The 19,333-nt window shown below is 41.4% G+C and overlaps 1 non-coding gene across 1 annotated transcript; it reads right to left on the reverse strand.

Annotated features, from left to right (window-relative positions):
• Positions 1–9,043: 9,043 nt before the first annotated feature.
• On the reverse strand, positions 9,044–9,098 carry LOC139412504 (U7 small nuclear RNA). Its single transcript, XR_011634697.1, has one exon. It is a non-coding gene; the product is annotated as a U7 small nuclear RNA (small nuclear RNA).
• Between the last annotated feature and the right edge of the window lie 10,235 nt (positions 9,099–19,333).

Below are 19,333 nucleotides of genomic sequence, written 5' to 3' on the forward strand. Positions count from 1 at the left end.
GGTCATCCCTGTGTGGGGAGGAGCCCAAGCAAGAGACAAAGTTCTGATCGCTCTAGTAGGGCTCTCATCCTGTCCAATGCGTGCACTGGACACAAGCGGTGGAGACACTCTTCCTCCATGGAGGAGTAATGCAGTGAGTGAAAAGCCAGCAGCTCTTAACATTATGCAAATTATAAGCACCACTTGTTTTGTGCACAAAACACAGGGTTAGGTTGTAAAGCAACCTTGGTATGAGGATGGAAAGGCTAATACTGAGGTGATTTTAAATGTGAGAAATCCCATGCTTTTGAAGTTGGGTCAAACAGCGGCTGTGGAATGGCCTCAAGCATACCAGACACATCCAAGGATGGGACTAGTTGTTAGTATACTGGGTGTAAGTGACGATCGCTCTGCATAAAACAGCAGATCAGGGGCAGTTTCCCCACTGTATTATTGTTAAAAACCTAAATGGCAAACGGTCCAAACACAAGCCACTCATATAGTGAGCGTGTGGCAGGGGCTTTAGTGCTCTGAACAGTCTACACAACTTTCAGAGGTAGATCTGTAGCATTAACATTCATCCTCTCCCAGGTCAGGCTCAAAGCACCACATGCCCGGCCCGGGGATGGAAGATCTCTCTGTTTGCTTGGGTCGGCTGATCCCTGCGCAACGGTAGCTGCCAGGATGTAGGTGGAGCATGTCTGCCTTTGGCTTATAGTTGCTATACTTAGTAACAGAGAGACCGACAGGGCCCATAAACCTTGGAATCTAGGCATGTTCAATGCAATTTTTCCCTTAGAGAGGGACTTGAGCCTCCTTGTAGGCTATTGCTCATGCACCCAAATGAGCCAGTTGATGACAGCTAGGTTTTCCCATGGTGGAGAGGTGAGACATTTCTATCAGTTATGCCAAGAGTGCACAGCGGAAGTAGAGCTGGAGATCTGTAACAAAGGCAAATCAAATCCAACTGTATTTGTCACCTGCACCGAATACAACTTCTGCAGACCTTACTGTGACATGCTTACTTACTTGCCCTTAACCAACAGTGCAGTTCAAGAAAGAGTAAATAAACATTTGACCAAATAAACTAAAGTAAAACCAATGATAAAAAAAAGTAACACAATAAAATAGCAATAACGAGGCTACAGTATATACAGGGGGTATATACTGGTACCGAGTCAATGTGCGGCGGTACAGGATAGTCAAGGTAATTTGTACATGTAAGTAGGGGTGAAGTTACTGTGCATAGATAATAAAACAAATGGAGGGGGGGGGGGGTGTCAATGTAAATAATCTGGTGGCCATTTGAAGAATTTTTCAGCAGTCTTATTGCTTGGGGGTAGAAGCTGTTAAGGAGCCTTTTGGTCCTAGACTTGGAGCTTCGATACCGCTTGCCGTGCGGTAGTAGAGAAAACAGTCTGATTTAGATAACTGGAGTCTTTGACAATTGTTGGGGCTTTCCTCTGACACCGCCAAGTCTATAGGTCCTGGATGGCAGGAAGCTTGGCTCCAGTGATGTACTACGCTGTAGGCACTTTATGATGATCTGGAGACACATGCTAAATGTTTTCATTCTCCTGAGGGGGAAAAGGTGTTGTCGTGCCCTCTTCACAATTGTCTTGGTGTGTTTGAACCATGATAGTTCATTGGTGATGTGAACACCAAGGAACTTGAAACTCCACTACAGTTCTGTCAATTATTAAGGATCAGCCACTTTTTTCAATTTTCGCCTAAAATGACATACCCAAGTCTAACTGCCTGTAGCTCAGGCCCTGAAGAAGAAATATGCATATTCTTGGTACCATTTGAAAGTAAACAATTTGAAGTTTATGGAAATGTGAAAGGAATGTAGTACAATATAACACAATAGATCTGGTAAAGACAATACAAAGAAAAAAACAACCATTCTTTTGTATTTTTTGTACCATCATTTTTGAAATGCAAGAGAAAGGCCATAATGTATTATTCCAGCCCAGGTGCAATTTAGATTTTGGCCACTAGATGGCATCAGTGTATGTGCAAAGTTTTAGACGGATCCAATGAACCATTGCATATCTGTTCAAAATGTTGTATCAAGACTGCCCAAATGTGCCTAATTTGTTTATTAATAGCTTTTCATGTTCAAAATTGTTCAACATTGCTTTCACTGTAATAGCTATCGTAAATTGGACAGTGCAGTTAGATTAACAAGCATGTAAGCTTTCTGACAATATCAGATATGTCTATGTCCTGGGAAATGTTCTTGTTACTTACAACCTCATGCTAATCGCATTAGCCTACATTAGCTCAACTGTCCCATGGAAGAGACACCGAAGAAGATAATTATTAATGGGGGCCTGTTTGGCCTGCCTTTTGCTATAGTCCACGATCAGCTCCTTTGTCTTGCTCGCATTGAGGGAGAGGTTGTTGTCCTGGCACCACACTGCCAGGTCTCTGACCTCCTCCCAATATGCTGTCTCATCATTGTCGGTGATCAGGACTACCACTGTTGTGTCGTTAGCAAACTTAATGATGGTGTTGGAGTCGTGTTTGGCCATGAAGTTGTGGGTGAACAGGGAGTACAGGAGGGGACAAAGCACACACTCCCCTGAGGGGCCCCAGTGTTGATAATCAGCGTTTCAGAAGTGTTGTTGCAGACTCTTACCACCAGGGGGCGGCCCGTCAGGAAGTCCAGGATCCAGTTGCAGATGGAGGGGTTTAGTCGCAGGGTCCTTAGTTTAGTGATGAGTTTTGTGGGCACTATGGTGTTGAACGCTGAGCTGTAGTCAATGAACAGCATTCTCACATAGGTGTTCCTTTAGTCCAGGTGGGAAAGGGCAGTGTGGAGTGCGTCCGGATTAGTGTCCCACTTCCTTGAAAGCCTTTAGCAAGAGCTGCTGTTGCCTGTAATACATGGCTTCTGGTTGGGATACGATGTCGTCAATGCACTTATTGATGAAGCCGATGACTGAGGTGGTATATTCCTCAATGCCATTTGATGAATCCCTTGAACATATTCCAGTCTGTGCTAGCAAAACAGTCCTGTAGCGTAGCACGTCATCTGACCACTTCCGTTTTGAGCAAGTCACTGTTACTTCCTGCTTTAGTTTTTGCTTGTAAGCAGGAGGATAGAATTATGGTCAGATTTTCCAAATGGAGGGCGGGGGAGAGCTTTATATGCATGTCTGTGTGTGGAGTAAAAGTGGTCTAGAGTTGTTTTTCCCCTCTAGTTGCACATGTGACATGCTGGTAGAAATGAGGTAAAACAGATTTAAGTTTATCTGCATTAAAGTCCCCGGCCACTAGGAGCGCTGCTTCTGGATAAGCATTTTCTTGTTTGCTTCTGGCCTTATACGGCTGATTGAGTATGGTCTTAGTGCCAGCATTGGTTTGTGGTGGTAAATAGATGGCTACGAATAATATAGATGGGAACTCTCTTAGTAGATAGTGTGGTCTACAGCTCATCATATAGTCCTTTACCTCAGGCGAGCAATACCTCGAGACATATTTAATATTAGACACTGCACACCAGTTGTTACCAAACGTAGCTTCTCTGTCTTGCCGGTGCATGGAAAATTCCGCCAGCTCTCTATTATCCGAAACATAAAATATTACAGTTTTTAGTGTCCCGTTGGTAGTAGGCTATAATCTATATTGTAGGTCATCCATTTTATTTTCCAATGATTGCAAGTTGGCCCATAGAACGGATGGCAGTGGGAGTTTACTCTCTCGGCTAAGAATTCTCGGAAGGCAGCCTGACCTCCGTCCCCTTTTTCTCCATATTTTCTTCAAGCAACTGATGGGTATTTGGGCCCGTTCCCGAGAAAGCAGTATATCCTTTGCGTTGGATTTGTTAAAGAAAAATGCTTCTTCCAGTTCAAGGTGGGTAATTGCTGTTCTGATGTCCAGAAGTTATTTTTCGATCATAAGAGACGGTAGCAGCAACATTATGTACAAAATAAGTTTAAAAATAAGTTAAACAATACGAGAAAACTGTCAAAATGGTACAGTTGGTTAGGAGCACGTAAAACGTCAGCCATCCCCTCCGGCGACATTCTAACCCTTGTAAGCGCATATCAGACGTTTTCAGATGGTTCTATAGCAGCCATGCCATATTGGTATGACACTAAGTATAGTGCCTAGTGGTGGCTATCACTAAAGTTTTAGCGGTATCGAGGGCAGAGATTTAGCTGGGTGCGCTTGCGACTAGTTATAACTTGGTATCAGTTGGCCAGTGTTCACCGAGGGATTATTATTCTGGCTCAGGCTGGCACCATGTTAGCAGGTGAGAGCAGTGTTGCTCTTCGGTCTGGAGTGCCTTATTTTACCGTAGTGATGTGCGGTGTATGCAGTCAGTTAAAGCCGTAGCTAGCTAGTAATTCCAGGATTTGAGTGCTTGTTTAAGTTCGCCCAGTGTGGTGAAAAACAGTAGCCATAACTCCAGGAGAGAAGGTTCTATCAGCCGGGTTATACAGTGGGGAGAACAAGTATTTGATACACTGCCGATTTTGCAAGGTTTTCCTACTTACAAAGCATGTAGAGGTCGCTAAGCATGTAGAGGACACTAAGGAGAGTATTGAATCGGTAAGGAAGACGAAAAAAATGACGATAGGAGCGGACTATGGCCCGTTATATCGGAAGTGGAGTGGTGCACTATTGGCCGTTGTTTCTGTCTGTCTACAACAGATGTTGTGTGATTGGATCTTCTTAGACTCCGCCTCTAAAAGGGACCCTACCCATAAGTGATAAACTGGTAATTATAACATTAAATGTGTGTTTTGGTAATTAATTGAGATTTCTTGTTTACTTAACTTAAACAGAAGAAACAAGAAGTGCATAATCAACTGACAATGTGACTCACCACCTGTATTTGGTCTTTGATCTGCCTCTGATCTGGTGGACTCACTAAACACACATGCTTCGTTTGTAAATTATGTCAGAGTGTTGGAGTGTTCCCCTGGCTATCCATAAAAAAAAGAAAATGGTTGCATCTGTTTTGCTTAATATAAGGAATAAAAAATGATTTGTACTTTTACTTTTGATATTTAAAGATATATGTAACTTTTTGGGTGACCTGACCAAATTCACTTAGAAATGTGATTTATAACTATTAGAATTTTTGCAACCAGGAAATGCCGGAGGGATTTCTGCATAGTGCACCTTTACAGTGTCTTCAGAAAGTATTGAGTTTTTTTTACATTTTGTTGTTTTAATGCCTGAAGTAAAAATCTATTAATTTGAGATTTTGTATCACTGGCCTATTTTTATAAATGTTTACAAATTAATATAACATTAACAGCTGAGTCAATAAATATTCAACCCCTTTGTTATGGCAAGCCTAAATAAGTTCAGGAGTAAAATTAGCTAAACAAGTCACGTAAGTTTCATGGACTTACTGTGTCTAATAATTTTTATTAGACACAGTAAGTGATTTTTGAATGACTGCCCTATTTCTGTACCCCACACAATTATCTGCAAGGTCCATCAATCCAGCAGAGAATTTCAAACAGAGTCAACCATAGAGCAGGGAGGTTTTCCAAAGCCCTGGAAAGAAGGGCACCTATTGGTAGATAAGTAGAAATTTCCCCTTGAGCATGGTGAAGTTATTAATTACACTTTGGATGGTGTATCAATACACCCAGTCACTACAAAGATACATGCGTCTTTCCTAACTCAGTTGCCGGAGAGGAAGGAAACCGCTCAAGGAATTCACCATGAGGCCAATAGTGACCTTAAAACAGTTAGAGTTTAATGGCTGTGATAGGAGAAAACTGAGGATCGATCAACAGCATTGTAGTTATATCCCAATACTAACCTAAATAACAGAGGAAAAAGAAGGATGCCTGTACAGAATAAAAATATTCCAAAACATGCATCCTGTTTGCAACAAGGCACTAAAGTAATACTGTAGAAAATGTGGCAAAGAAAGTAACTTAATGTCCTGAATACAAAGCATCATGTTTGGGGCAAGTCCAACACAATACATTACTGAGTACCACTCTTCATATGGTCAAGCATGGTGGTGGTTGCATCATGTTATGGGTATGCTTGTCATCGGCACGGACTATTTTATTTTTATAAAGAGAGGAATAGAGCTAAGCACAGGCAAAATCCTAGAGGAAAACCTGGTTAAGTGTGCTTTCCAACAGACACTGGGAGGCAATTTCACCTTTCAGCAGGACAATAACTTAGAACACAAGGCCAAATATACTCTGGAGTTGCTTACCAAGACGACATTGAATGGTTCTGAGTGATCTAGTAACAGTTTTGACTTAAATTGGCATGAAAATCTTTGGCAAGACTTGAAAATGATCAAGAATCAAGGTAAGACCCAAGTGCAGACTGTGTGAAGTAACCATGTTTATTGTAACCACAGGGGCAGATAAACGACAGGTTTGTGAAAGGCAGGAAGGGTTCGAATAATCCAGAGTAGGTGCAAGGTACAGGACGGCAGGCAGGCTTAGGATCAGGAACAGGCAGAGTTCAGGTATCCAGAGGTGGAGCAAAGGTACAGGACGGCAGGCAGGCTCAGGGACGGGCAGAGTGGTCAGGCGGGAGGGTACAGTGACAGGACAGGCAAGGGTCAAAAATCAGGAGCTGACAGGACGAACGCTGGTAAGCATGACAAACAAGACGAACTGGCAACAGACAGACAGAAAACACAGGTATAAATACCCAGAGGATAAGTGGGGAAGATGGGCGACACCTGGAGGGGTGGAGACAAGCACAAGGACAGGTAAAACATGACAGAACATGGCTGTCTAGCAATGGTCAACAACCAACTTTTTAAAGAATAATGTGCAAATATTGTACAATCCAGTTGTGCAAAGCTGTTAGTTTCACGATCATTGGACGCATACTCGGACCAACGTGCAGCGTGATCTGGGTTCCACATCTTTTTTATTTAAAGTAAGTGAACCACACAACAAAACAATAAAGAATAAACAAACCGTGATGACAATGGAGTGCTAACATGCAACTACACATAAACAATATCCTACAAAACACAGGTGGCAAAAATGCTACTTAAATATGATCCCCAATTAGAGACAACAATACCAGCTTCCTCTAATTGGGAATCATACAAAATCACCAACATAGAAAAGCAAAACTAGAACCCCACATAGAAATAATAAACTAGACTAAACCCCCAGTCACACCCTGACCTACTCCACCATAGAAAATAAGGGCTCTCTATGGTCAGGACGGGACAGTTAGAGACTTACCCAGAAAGACTCACAGCTGTAGTTTCTGCCAAAGGTGATTCTGACGTATTTACTCAGGGGTGTGAAATCATTTTCAATACATTTGCAAAAATGTCTAAAAACATGTTTTCACTTTGCCATTATTGGGTATTGTGTGTAAATGGGCGAGGGAGAAAAATATATATTTAATTAATTTTGAATTCAGGCTGTAACACAACAAAAAGATGAATAAGTCAAGTGGTATGAATACTTTCTGAAGGAACTGTAAGTATATTTTAGTAATTACATTTACTTTTGATACTTGAGTATATTTAATACCAAATACATTTAGACATTTACTTATGTAGTATTTCACTGGGTGACTATCACTTTTACTTGAGTAATTTTCTATTAAGTTATCTTTACTTTTACTCAAGTATGGCAATTGGGTACTTTTTCCACCACTGCAACCAACCAGCCAATAAAGACAGTCAAGCAATGTTAGAGGATCTACGGATCTACAGAGTCAACTAAAATAAGATATTAGGGCTAAGCTACCATTCTAATTTCCTCTCACACACTAAATAGACCATTACCATATCTAAGGTTTATGGCCTATTTCCAGTAAGGTAACTCTTTCACCTCCCTGCTCCATCTGGCATGGAGAAAAGTGTCACGTTGTAAATTATCAGAACATGTTCCTCTTAAGGGCTTTCAATACACAGAGGGACCTTACAAAAGCTATGGAGTGCACCACCCCTCGGGCTGAGAATACAACAGTACAGAGAACATTTATTTGGTATTATTTACACACAAAACACAAAACATTCTTGTGAATGTTTTCTTAAATAATCTATCATACATCTCATATATCATCATAATTTACACTTAAACTAATAAATATTTGTGAGCATAACAAACAGCAAGATTCGCAAGAATAACATGAATAAGTCAATGGACAATGTGTCCATAGGCTACTCTATATTATGTATGGCTCATGGTAACATATCAAGGTGATGCATACATTTGTGATGAATTTGTGAACTGCGATGAACTGAACTTCAGTTTATGAGTGGACTATGGCATAGCCTACATACAGTAAGGTCACATTTCAGTTGGGGTACATCCAAATAATCTCTGTGTAGGGTGCACCCTTCACTGCTACCTATGAACATTTTACATCATGGCCCTTCGTGATTACAGCTACTGATTTTTTTTAAGACCACCTATAACTTTGTCTTTTTCCAATGGGAGCCCTGCCAGGATGGAAAAGTAAATATGTAATGTGCTGAACATTCATTTCAGATGGAAAAAACTATAAAGCTGTCTTTTTGCGTAAATACATCAAGATAACATAACAACCAGGTGGCTCGAGTTCAAAGCTGTTTTGGAAGGCTAAGGTAGAGTATACATGGAGACTAATCATTGTGCGGAGCAGCCCTGCAGATGTGATTAGAGTCGTAGTATAGTAGAGCTCATAGCTCTTAGAAAACTGAATAGAGAGAAAACATGGTATCCGTCCCAAATGGCACCCTTAAGTGCACTTCCTCCCTGGTCAAAAGTAGTGCACTAAAAAGGGAATAGGGTGCCATTGGAGATGCATACATGAATCTAAATTAGCACTGTTTCTGGAAACAGGAAATATAAACTAAGTAACACTAAAGTTACGGATGAATGAATGAATGAAACCCATGGGACTGCCCTAAATGAAAAAAATACTACAGAATACTGTAATCCACAAAAACACTACAGTGAATACTGTGGTATTTACTGTAGTATTTGCGGTAGTATACTGTAGTATTTACAGTTAACTATAGTATAAATACTGTCAAAAAGAAAACTGTAGTATATCTATAGCAATTAATGTAGTGTTTTTGTTATATTATCTTTGACATAGAAGAGGAGGCTTTCTCCTTCAGGAAACCTACTGGAGAAATACTAAAAGAGCAAATTTTGCTAACATTACAGTAGTATTTATTCTATAGTATACTAAAACATTCTAGAGGAAGTACTACACATGATCGAAGGATGCTACAGTGTGTAGTATAGTTTCTACAGTATATTACATTTTATTATAGAATTCTACAGTAAGTACTATACTATTCTATAGTATACTGTAGTATTTTTTTATGTGGGTGCGTCCATAAAAATCCCCTCTTTTATCTTCACTTTTAGTATCAGTATCAATAAAGATGTAGGAGTCAGACCCACACAGCTCTGCTCACCCCATAATGCAACAGCTGTTGGTGGTTTCTATGTTGGAGGATGGTTTAGGAAATTCACTTAAAATTGTTGGCATGCGAAGCTGAGGAACATAATTGAGCAATAACTGAACTTTTAATATGATGTCAGATTGGGATTGGCTGCTTGAAAGTAATGAATCTGTCCTCATGAGGCTAGTGTGCTCTCTGCACAAAACATAGAAGACTTATACGAGAGCATAAACATGTCTTCGACATGTAGCTGCATTCATAAATATTATGTGGCTGCATGGTCTAATGTCATCTCTCATAATTATGGTCTAGCACTTCCAGTAAGCCAATGGAATGATTTGGCCAAAGTGTCTGATGTGTCCTTGGAGAAAAAGTGTTTTTGCAAAATGTGAAATAATTGATTTAAGTAGTGTGTCAAATGAATATGCCTACTCGGGAATAGAGGAGTTCTTGAAAAATAAAGAATTTCATATTCCAGAATATGCTATGTCATATGTTACAGTTATCTGGGTTCAGTTTTGTCTTTTATTGCTTACAATTGCTTACCAGTCCTTTTCAGATCAGTGGTCACTGAAGATAACACAGCAATGTGTGCTATACAGGCAGGTCCTTACCGTTCTGCCGCCATAGTCAAGACCAAAAAATGGCGCCCCCTGCAAAACTAGAATAATCCCAATGACGTTGAAAATGTGTCTAAAAGACACTAAATTAGCACGTCTAAAAGACATATGTTCCAGGACGTTGAAAAGGCATCCGGACGTTGAAATCAGGTTAATTGAAAAAGTTGAAAATACTTATTTTCTGGATGTTGAAAATATGTACTTTAAAGACGTTGAAAATGTCTGTGGACATTGATATCAAGGCCAGTCTGGACTGCACCAAAGCTGAACCAACCATAGATGTCTATGATTGGTTCAGATTTGGTCTGGACCGGGCCAAAAACCAATGTTTCGTTGATGTGGAAATCAAGTCGGGTCTGGAATTGCACCAAAAAAAAAGACTTCCTAAAGGCATCGGTGTCGGTCCGTGCTTACTGAGGTGTAGCCTACAGTGTTGCCTTTATGAACGCCCTTCTGTGTGGTAAGCCTACCGTTTGTAAAACAACAAAAAACAAAGTCCGAACAGGAACAAAAAAATACTTCCAAAAGATGTTGGCTCGTGCTTACTGGGGTGTAGCCTACTGTACCATGTCTGCCAGCAATGGAATTTTATGAATGCCCATCCAAGTGGTAGACCCACCGTTTGTAAAATAGGCCATTGCATCGGCTTTATTAGTCCTGATTCCTGTGACTGATAAATTTGGCTATTTAAGCTCTGAATATCAGCTACCCAACTTTATCAGGAGTTATCGAGAGCCTATTTGCAATGTGTTTACACAGTGGGAAATGCTGAATTATTTCTTCTTCACTGTGATCAACTTATCAAAGATATACGGATAAAAACTTGAAACCACTGATCATGTCAAAGGTGTGAAACTCCTGGACAACAGTGATTGTCCATTTTACTTTGATCTGTCCTGTCCTGTTTTTAGGATATGTTGTTTGTTAACATGACAGAACATTTGTATTTCATTGAGGGCCATTTAGGTTAGGCTATTTGATTGGAGAATCCTGCACGATGTGAAAAGTGTCTGTCTCATTGCACTGTCATACACTTTATCTCCAGTCTGTAGGCTACAGAAAAGGCCACACTTTCTACCATATCCAATATCTGTTACGTGATTTATGTTTGATTCTTTTTTTGGACCACACCTTGGTGGAGCTCTGCAGAGGTGCATCTCTCCAACAGCACCCTGGAGAGGTGCACTGGGAATGGACAAGTAAAATATTTTTGCGCCCTTGCCTTTGACAAAGTGGGCTCTGCTTATCAAAGGGTGGCATCAGCGCTCACCTAAAAAGACCATATGCCACTGGTTGAGAGAAATTGACATTGTTTTTAGCCATAATTATGTGAGGTTTTATGTGTTGTTGGAGGTGAGTCTTGGTCAGTTTAGCTCAGAAAATGCTGCCCTCGTCAATTTTTATATTTTTCCTAAACCTCAACTTCAAAATAATCTCCTGCAACCCGCCTCACCCAATGTGGTGTGGATTAGTTTTTTTTCTAAAGTATTTCTATTTACCTCTGAACTGGAATACCTCAACTGATGATAGCTAGCTAACTAGCTACCAGCTATCAGTCAGCTAACCACTGCTAGTGGTCATCAGATAACCTTTAGCTCAGAAAGCTCTCGCCAGTTCGTACAACGTGTTTCAAACCAGAACATACCGGACCTATTTTTTTCTCCATATCCCTGGATTTCTACATCAAACTCTGAACCTTTTCATCTGGATCATGGCAGCTAGCTAACCGCAACCCGGGTTGACTACTCGTGGCTAACGTTTCCGTCCCAGAGAAAGCACCAACTAGCCTGGAGCTAGCCCATGCTAGACCCATCTCCCGGCTAGGGCTCCTGGGCTACTCCTGAAGCCCACTCCTCGGCTACAATATCTGGACCCCTTCTACTGCCGGTACTGGGCACGGAACCCCGCCGATCCTTCACGACTGGAATACTGACATAATCTGCCGAGAATCCCAACAGGCCCCTCAAGCGCATCGTCCCCAGAAGGCCCATTCTGCTAACCATGGCTTGATAGCTATCTATAGCATATTGGACTGTTAGCTGATCCATCGGCCAGTTTCTTGGACCACTATACCCATTTTGCCAATTGGACTTGGACCCCTCTGCTACTTGGAACCCTACTAGTTCCACGACTGGTCTATCGACATCACAGCACGAGGAGGAAAAAACAGACTTTCCCCCATTGCGATGTCCCTCTAAGGCCCTCATGCTAGCTTGCTAGCCCCGGCCTGCTAACTGGTATGCTTGCTTGACCCGGTCTGTCTCTATCGCCGTGTCCCCAGCCAACCCAACCACTCACTGGACCCATATGATCACTTGGCTACGCATGCCTCTCCCTAATATCAATATGCTTTGTCCATTACTGTCCTGGTTAGGGATTACTGTCTTATTTCACTGTAGAACCTCTAGCCCTGCTCAATATGCCTTAACCAACCATGTTGTTCCACCTCCCACATATGTGACGACATCACCTGGTTTAAACGTCTCTAGAGACTATATCTCTCTCATCATTACTCAATGCCTATGTTTACCTCCAATGTACTCTCTTCCTACCATACCTTTGTCTGTACATTATGCCTTGAATCTATGCTATTGTGCTCAGAAACCTGCTCCCTTTACTCTCTGTCCCGAATGTGCTAGACGGCAAGTTCTTATAGCCTTTAGCCATACCTTTATCCTACTTCTCCCCTGTTTCTCTGGTGATGTAGAGGTTAATCCAGGACCTGCAGTGCCTAGCTCCACTCCTACACCCCAGGTGCTCTCATTTGTTGACTTCTGTAACTGTAAAAGCCTTGGTTTCATGCATGTTAACATTAGAAGCCTACTCCCTACGTTTGCTTTATTCACTGCTTTAGCACATTCTGCCAACCCGGATGTCTTAGCCGTGTCTGAATCCTGGCTTAGGAAAACCACCAAAAACCCAGAGATTTCCATCCCTAACAATAACATTTTCCGCCAAGATAGAACTGCCAAAGGGGGCGGTGTTGCAATCTACTGCAGAGATAGCCTGCAGAGTTCTGTCTTACTATCCAGGTCTGTACCAAAACAATTCAAGCTTCTACTTCTAAAAATGCACCTTTCCAGAAACAAGTCTCTCACCGTTGCCGCTTGCTATAGACCACCCTCTGCCCCCAGGTGTGCCCTGGACACAATATGTGAATTGATTGACCCCATCTATCTTCTGTGTTTGTGCTACTAGGTGACCTAAACTGGGAGATGCTTATCACCCCGGCCATCCTACATTCTAAGCTTGATGCCCTCAATCTCACACAAATTAACAATAAACCTACCAGGTACAACCCCAAATTAGTAAACACGGGCACAATCATAGATATCATCCTAACCAACTCGCCCTCCAAATACACCTCTGCTGTTTTCAACCAAGATCTCAGCGATCACTGCCTCGTTGCCTGCATCCGTAATGGGTCTGCCATCAAACGACCACCCCTCATCACTGTCAAACGCTCCCTAAAACACTTCAGCGAACAGGCCTTTCTAATCGACCTGGCCGGGGTATCCTGGAATGACATTGACCTTATCCCGCCAGAAGAGGATGCCTGGTTATTCATTAAAAGTGCCTTCCTCACCATCTTAAATAAGCATGCTCCCTTTAGAACTAGGAATGGATGTAGCCCTTGAGTCACTCCAAACCTGTCTACCCTTGACCAGCACAAAAACATCCTGTGGCATTCTGCATTAGCATCAAATAGACTGTGATATGCAACTTTTCAGGGAAGTTAGGAACCAATATACACAGGCAGTTAGGAAAGCTAAGCATAGCTTTTTGCATTTGCATCCTGTAGTACAAACCCCAAAATGTTCTGGAACACTGTAAAGTCCATGGAGAATAAGAGCACCTCTCCCCAGCTGCCCACTGCACTGAGGCTAGGAAACACTGTCATTACCGATAAATCCACAATAATTGAGAATTTCAATAAGCATTTTTCTACGACTGGCCATACTTTCCACCTGGCTACCCCTACCCCGGTCAACAGCCCTGCGCTCCCCACAGCAACTCGCCCAAACCTACCCCACTTCTCCTTCACCCAAATCCAGATAGCTGATGTTCTGAAAGTGCTGCGAAATCTGGCCCCTACAAATCAGCCAATCTGGACCCTCTCTTTATAAAATTATCTGCCGAAATTATTGCAACCCCTATTACTAGCCTGTTCAATCTCTTTTGTGTCGTCTGAGATTCCCAAAGACTGGAAAGCTGGCGCAGTCATCCCCCTCTTCAAAGGGGGAGACACTCTTGACCCAAACTGCTACAGACCTACTGTATATCTATTCTACCCGGCATTTCTAAGGTCTTTGAAAGTCAAGTTAACGAACAGATTACCGACCATTTCGAATCTCACCGTACCTTCTCCGCTATGCAATCTGGATTCAGAGCTGGTCATGAGTGCACCTCAGCCACAATCAAAGTATTAAACGATATCATAACCGCCATCGATAAATGACATTACTGTGCAGCAGTATTCATCGACCTGGCTAAGGCTTTCGACTCTGTCAATCACAACATTCTTATTGCCAGACTCAACATCCTTGGTTTCTCAAATGATTGCCTCGCTTGGTTCACCAACTACTTCTCCGATAGGGTTCAGTATGTCAAATCGGAGGGCCTGTTGTCCAGACCTCTGGCAGTCTCTATGGGGGTGCCACAGGGTTCAATTCTCGGGCCGACTCTCTTCTCTGTATACGTCAATGATGTCGCTCTCGCTGCTGGTGATTCTTTGATCCACCTCTACGCAGACGACACCATTCTTTATACCTCTGGCCCCTCATTAGACACTGTGTTAACTAACCTCCAGATCAGCTTCAATGCCATACAACTCTCCTTCCGTGGCCTCCAACTGCTCTTAAATGCAAGTAAAACTAAATGCATGCTCTTTAACCGATCGCTGCCCGAACCTGCCTGCCCATCCAGCATCACTACTATGGACGGTTCTGACTTAGAATATGTGGACAACTACAAATACCTAGGTGTCTGGTTAGACTAAACTCTCCTTCCAGACTCACATCAAACATCTCCAATCCAAAATGAAATCTAGAATCGGCTTCCTATTTTGCAACAAAGCATCCTTCACTCATGCTGCCAATCATACCCTCGTAAAACTGACCATCCTACCGATCCTCGACTTCGGCGATGTCATTTACAAAATAGCCTTCAACACTCTACTCAACAAATTGGATGCAGTCTATCACAGTGCCATCCGTTTTGTCACCAAAGCCCCATATACTACCCACCACTGCGACCTGTATGCTCTCGTTGGCTGGCCCTCGCGTCATACTCGTCGCCAAACCCACTGGCTCCAGGTCATCTACAAGTCTCTGCTAGGTAAAGCCCAGCCTCATCTCAGCTCACTGGTCACCATAGCAGCACCAACCCGTAGCACGCGCTCCAGCAAGTATATCTCACTGGTCACCCCCAAAGCCAGTTCTTCCTTTGGACGCCTCTCCGTCCAGTTCTCTGCTGCCAATGACTGGACTGAACTGCAAAAATCTCTGAAACTGGAAACATTTACCTCCCTCACTAGCTTTAAGCACCAGCTGTCAGAGCAGCTCACAGATCACTGCACCTGTACATAGCTCATCTGTAAATAGCCCATCCAATCTACCTCATCCCCATACTGTATTTATTGATTTATTTATTTATCTTGCTCCTTTGCACCCCAGTATCTCAACTTGCACATTAATCATCTGCACATCCTACCATTCCAGTGTTGAATTGCTATATTGTAAGTAATTTGCCACCGTAGCTTATTTATTGCCTTACCTCTCTTATCCTACCTCATTTGCACATGCTGTATATATATTTTCTACTGTATTATTGATTGTATGTTTGTTTATTCCATGTGTAACTCTGTGTTGTTGTATGTGTCGAAATTATTTGCTTTATCTTGGCCAGGTCGCAGTTGCAAATGAGAACTATGCGAAATAAATCAATAAAAATCTGTCGCCATAGGCGGCGGCCTAATCCTGCCTAATGAGCGGGCCGGCCATGTATATAGGACATTTTATCAGCCAGTCTAGGTCTTGAATCACTTATGCTGCAGCAATGTTTACATTTGAAGCCCCGATGCCAGTCTGTTTCTGCTCTCTTGCCAACTCCTAATGGATTTATCATGCTATACAATGAGTGACAATGAGTTTACAAGAGAGCAGAAACAGACCTGGGACCAGGCTATTCAATTTGCACACAATTAGAGAAATAGAATCTCCCAACAACACCATACTAGCTGACACTGCAGCTACGAAGGAATTATTTAGTTTTTCATTGCAGTACTTTTGACAGGTTTAATGCATTTTCGCTGACAAATTATCCAGTCTCATATTTTACCCAAATATTTGAACAAGTTAGTTTGGAATGTTGGGGGTGGTTGGTCACGCTGGTGACAGATATAGAACAGCTTCCAAAAATGACATTACTGGGTTTACGTTGGCATCACCACACTACTCAGAGGCTCTTATTTGAGTTTGTCTTGCCCAGTGCTCAGTGATGGTGAGGAAAATAATCAGTGAGAGATTGTTACGGGTAATTGCTTTAACTGCATGTTGAAAGCTGACAAATAGGAGTTCTATAAATGAAACAAACTTTACAGTGTCGGAATGAGGTGCTAATGTTTTCTTCAAGAGAATACAGATTCTGAATAGCCAACCTTTTTTTTTAAACTTCAACTGGAGGAGAGGAGTGTGTAGCTTACACTGACCTAATGTTTTATATGTTTATTGCAAATATTTCCTTCACTGTGAATTACATGGCAAAGTAACAATCTTTCATGTATTTTGGGAATTCTATCATGTGAGAGAGCAGGAACTGGATGGAATGAAGGAATATGGTTACTGGAACAACAAATCTACCATGACATCATACTCTTAAACTTAATGGCTATTATTCAAAAACACATGGCAGTTGGTGCAGTGAGTTTGATCCAACACCCCCCTTATCCCATCTCAAATGCTAGCCCCATGTTTGAGAAAAAAAACACCTCCTGCGTTTTAACAGAGTGCCATTCGTTGCAGATGCAGATGTTTTAAAGGCAATTAGATGCTGTTGAGAACAACAATGAAACACTGCAAACCGTTGAACACGAGAAAACAAAGGGCCTTGGAGGCCAGAGTTGGTCAAAAGTAATGAAATTGATATGAATGACCTGCCAAATTGACTCCAATCCAAATGTAGTCTGCATTAACCAATTCCTTGCCCTTTTGAATGCTGTAGACAATCCCAGGAACACAACATCAAAATAGCTGTTTGAAACAAGCATACAGATACTATCTACTGGGCACACCATGTTAATTCAACATGGATAATTGGGTAATATTTGGTTGAGACGTTGATCAATGCGATTACAACCTACATTAACCCACTCAAAAAGACAGCCAAAAGTTAGTGAGAACACATTGGAAATTCAACTATGTTTTCAACAATCTAAAAGCACAACCAAATTCCAATTGAAAAACAATGTCACATGTTTGGTTTATTTGTCACCCAAATGCTGATCACTGTGTTTTCAACTAATTAAAAGCCCAGCAAAGTAGTAATTTATAGTCATATAATGTCAGATATTTTTTTATCATTGCTATCACTGTGCACCATCTAATAGCAGAACCAAATGACCTGGATTGGAGTTGATATTACATTAAAAGTAGGCCTACATGGTGCAAGTGATCAATGCAATTTGAGATTCTGTACAGATTACTACAGCAATTGTGAAGATCTCCCCAGACCTGCAATGACCTATGCACGCTGTCTTGAACATGCAGCTTTATATGATTACATAAGAAGAAATGTATAGTTACAGTAACCTCAAAATGTGGTCATGGAGGTGTTACTAGTTTTAAGGTTGAATGTTAGATTAGTTTGTAAAATAGCTTTACATTTAGGCTATTTACTGTATTACAAAAGTAATATTGAATTGTGTTTGGTTGACAATGCAACCAAATGTTAACATTTAAAGGATATATATCTACTGCTTAGCCACTGGCTTAATCCCATTCTTTAACTTTTATTTTTGTTTGAGTTGGAGACGTGAATACAACACATAATTTGTTAACTTGTTGACAACTTAATAGGCTATTTATTATATTCAAAAGTGATGTTGAATTGTGTTTGGTTTTCAACAGAACTAAATATCAACATTTGAAGTAGACTTTGTTTGGATAGTTCCATCTGTTCCACTGACTTATTCTGGATTTATTCCCAGTTTGTCTATTAATAACTGATATGTTGTATTCACGTCTTCATCTCAACCAAAAACCTAAACTAAATCTATGGGATTTAAGCCAGTGGCTCAGATGGAACTATTCAAGCAGTGCCTTCAGGAAGTATTCATTCCCCTTCACTCATTCCACATGTTGTTGTGTTACAGCCTGAATTCAGAATGGATTACATTTTTTTTTTTCTCACCCATACTGTAACGATCATCTGTTGAAGAAGGTGTGGACCAAAGCGCAGCGTGGTACGTGTTCATACTTTTATTTCAACTGAACACTAAATAACACAAATCACAAACTGAAACAGTCCTGTCAGGTGCAGAAACACAAAACAGAAAATAACTACCCACAAAAACCCTGTGGGATAAAGCTACCTAAGTATGGTTCCCAATCAGAGACAACGATAGACAGCTGTCCCTGATTGAGAACCATACCCGGCCAAAACAAAGAAATACAAAACCATAGAAAAAGGAACGTAGAATGCCCACCCAAATCACACCCTGACCAAACCAAAATAGAGACATAAAAGCTCGAAGGTCAGGGCGTGACACATACCCCGTAATGACAAAGTGAAAACATGTTTTTAATTCAATACATTGGGGTATGGCGACGATTACAGCTGTGAGTTTTTTGGGTAAGTCTCTAACAGCTTTGCACACCTGGATTGTACAATATTTGTCTATTATTCTTTTTAAATTCTTCAATCTATGTCAAGTTGATTGTTGATCATGGCTAGACAGCCATTTTCAAGTCTTGCCACAGATTTTAAAGCCGATTTAAATCAGAACTGTAACTAGGCCACTTAGGTACATTCAATGTCGTCTTGGTAAGCAACTCCAGTGTATATTTGGCCTTGTGTTTTAGGTTCTTGTCCTTCAGAAAGGTGATTTCATCTCCCAGTGTCTGTTGGAAAGCAGACTAGACAAGGTTTTCCTTTAGGATTTTGCCTGTGCTTATACTGTAGCTGTATCCCGTTCCTTTTTATCCTACAAAATTCCCTAGTCTGCCGATGACAAGCATACCCATAACATGATGCAGCCGCCAGCATGCTTGAAAATATGAAGAGGGGTACTCAGTGATGTGTTGGATTTTCCCTAAACATAACACTGTATTCAGGAGAAAAGTTAATTTTGTTTTCACAT

This window comes from Oncorhynchus clarkii, chromosome 6, assembly GCF_045791955.1.
Source record: "Oncorhynchus clarkii lewisi isolate Uvic-CL-2024 chromosome 6, UVic_Ocla_1.0, whole genome shotgun sequence".
Classification (NCBI taxonomy): Eukaryota; Metazoa; Chordata; class Actinopteri; order Salmoniformes; family Salmonidae; genus Oncorhynchus; species Oncorhynchus clarkii.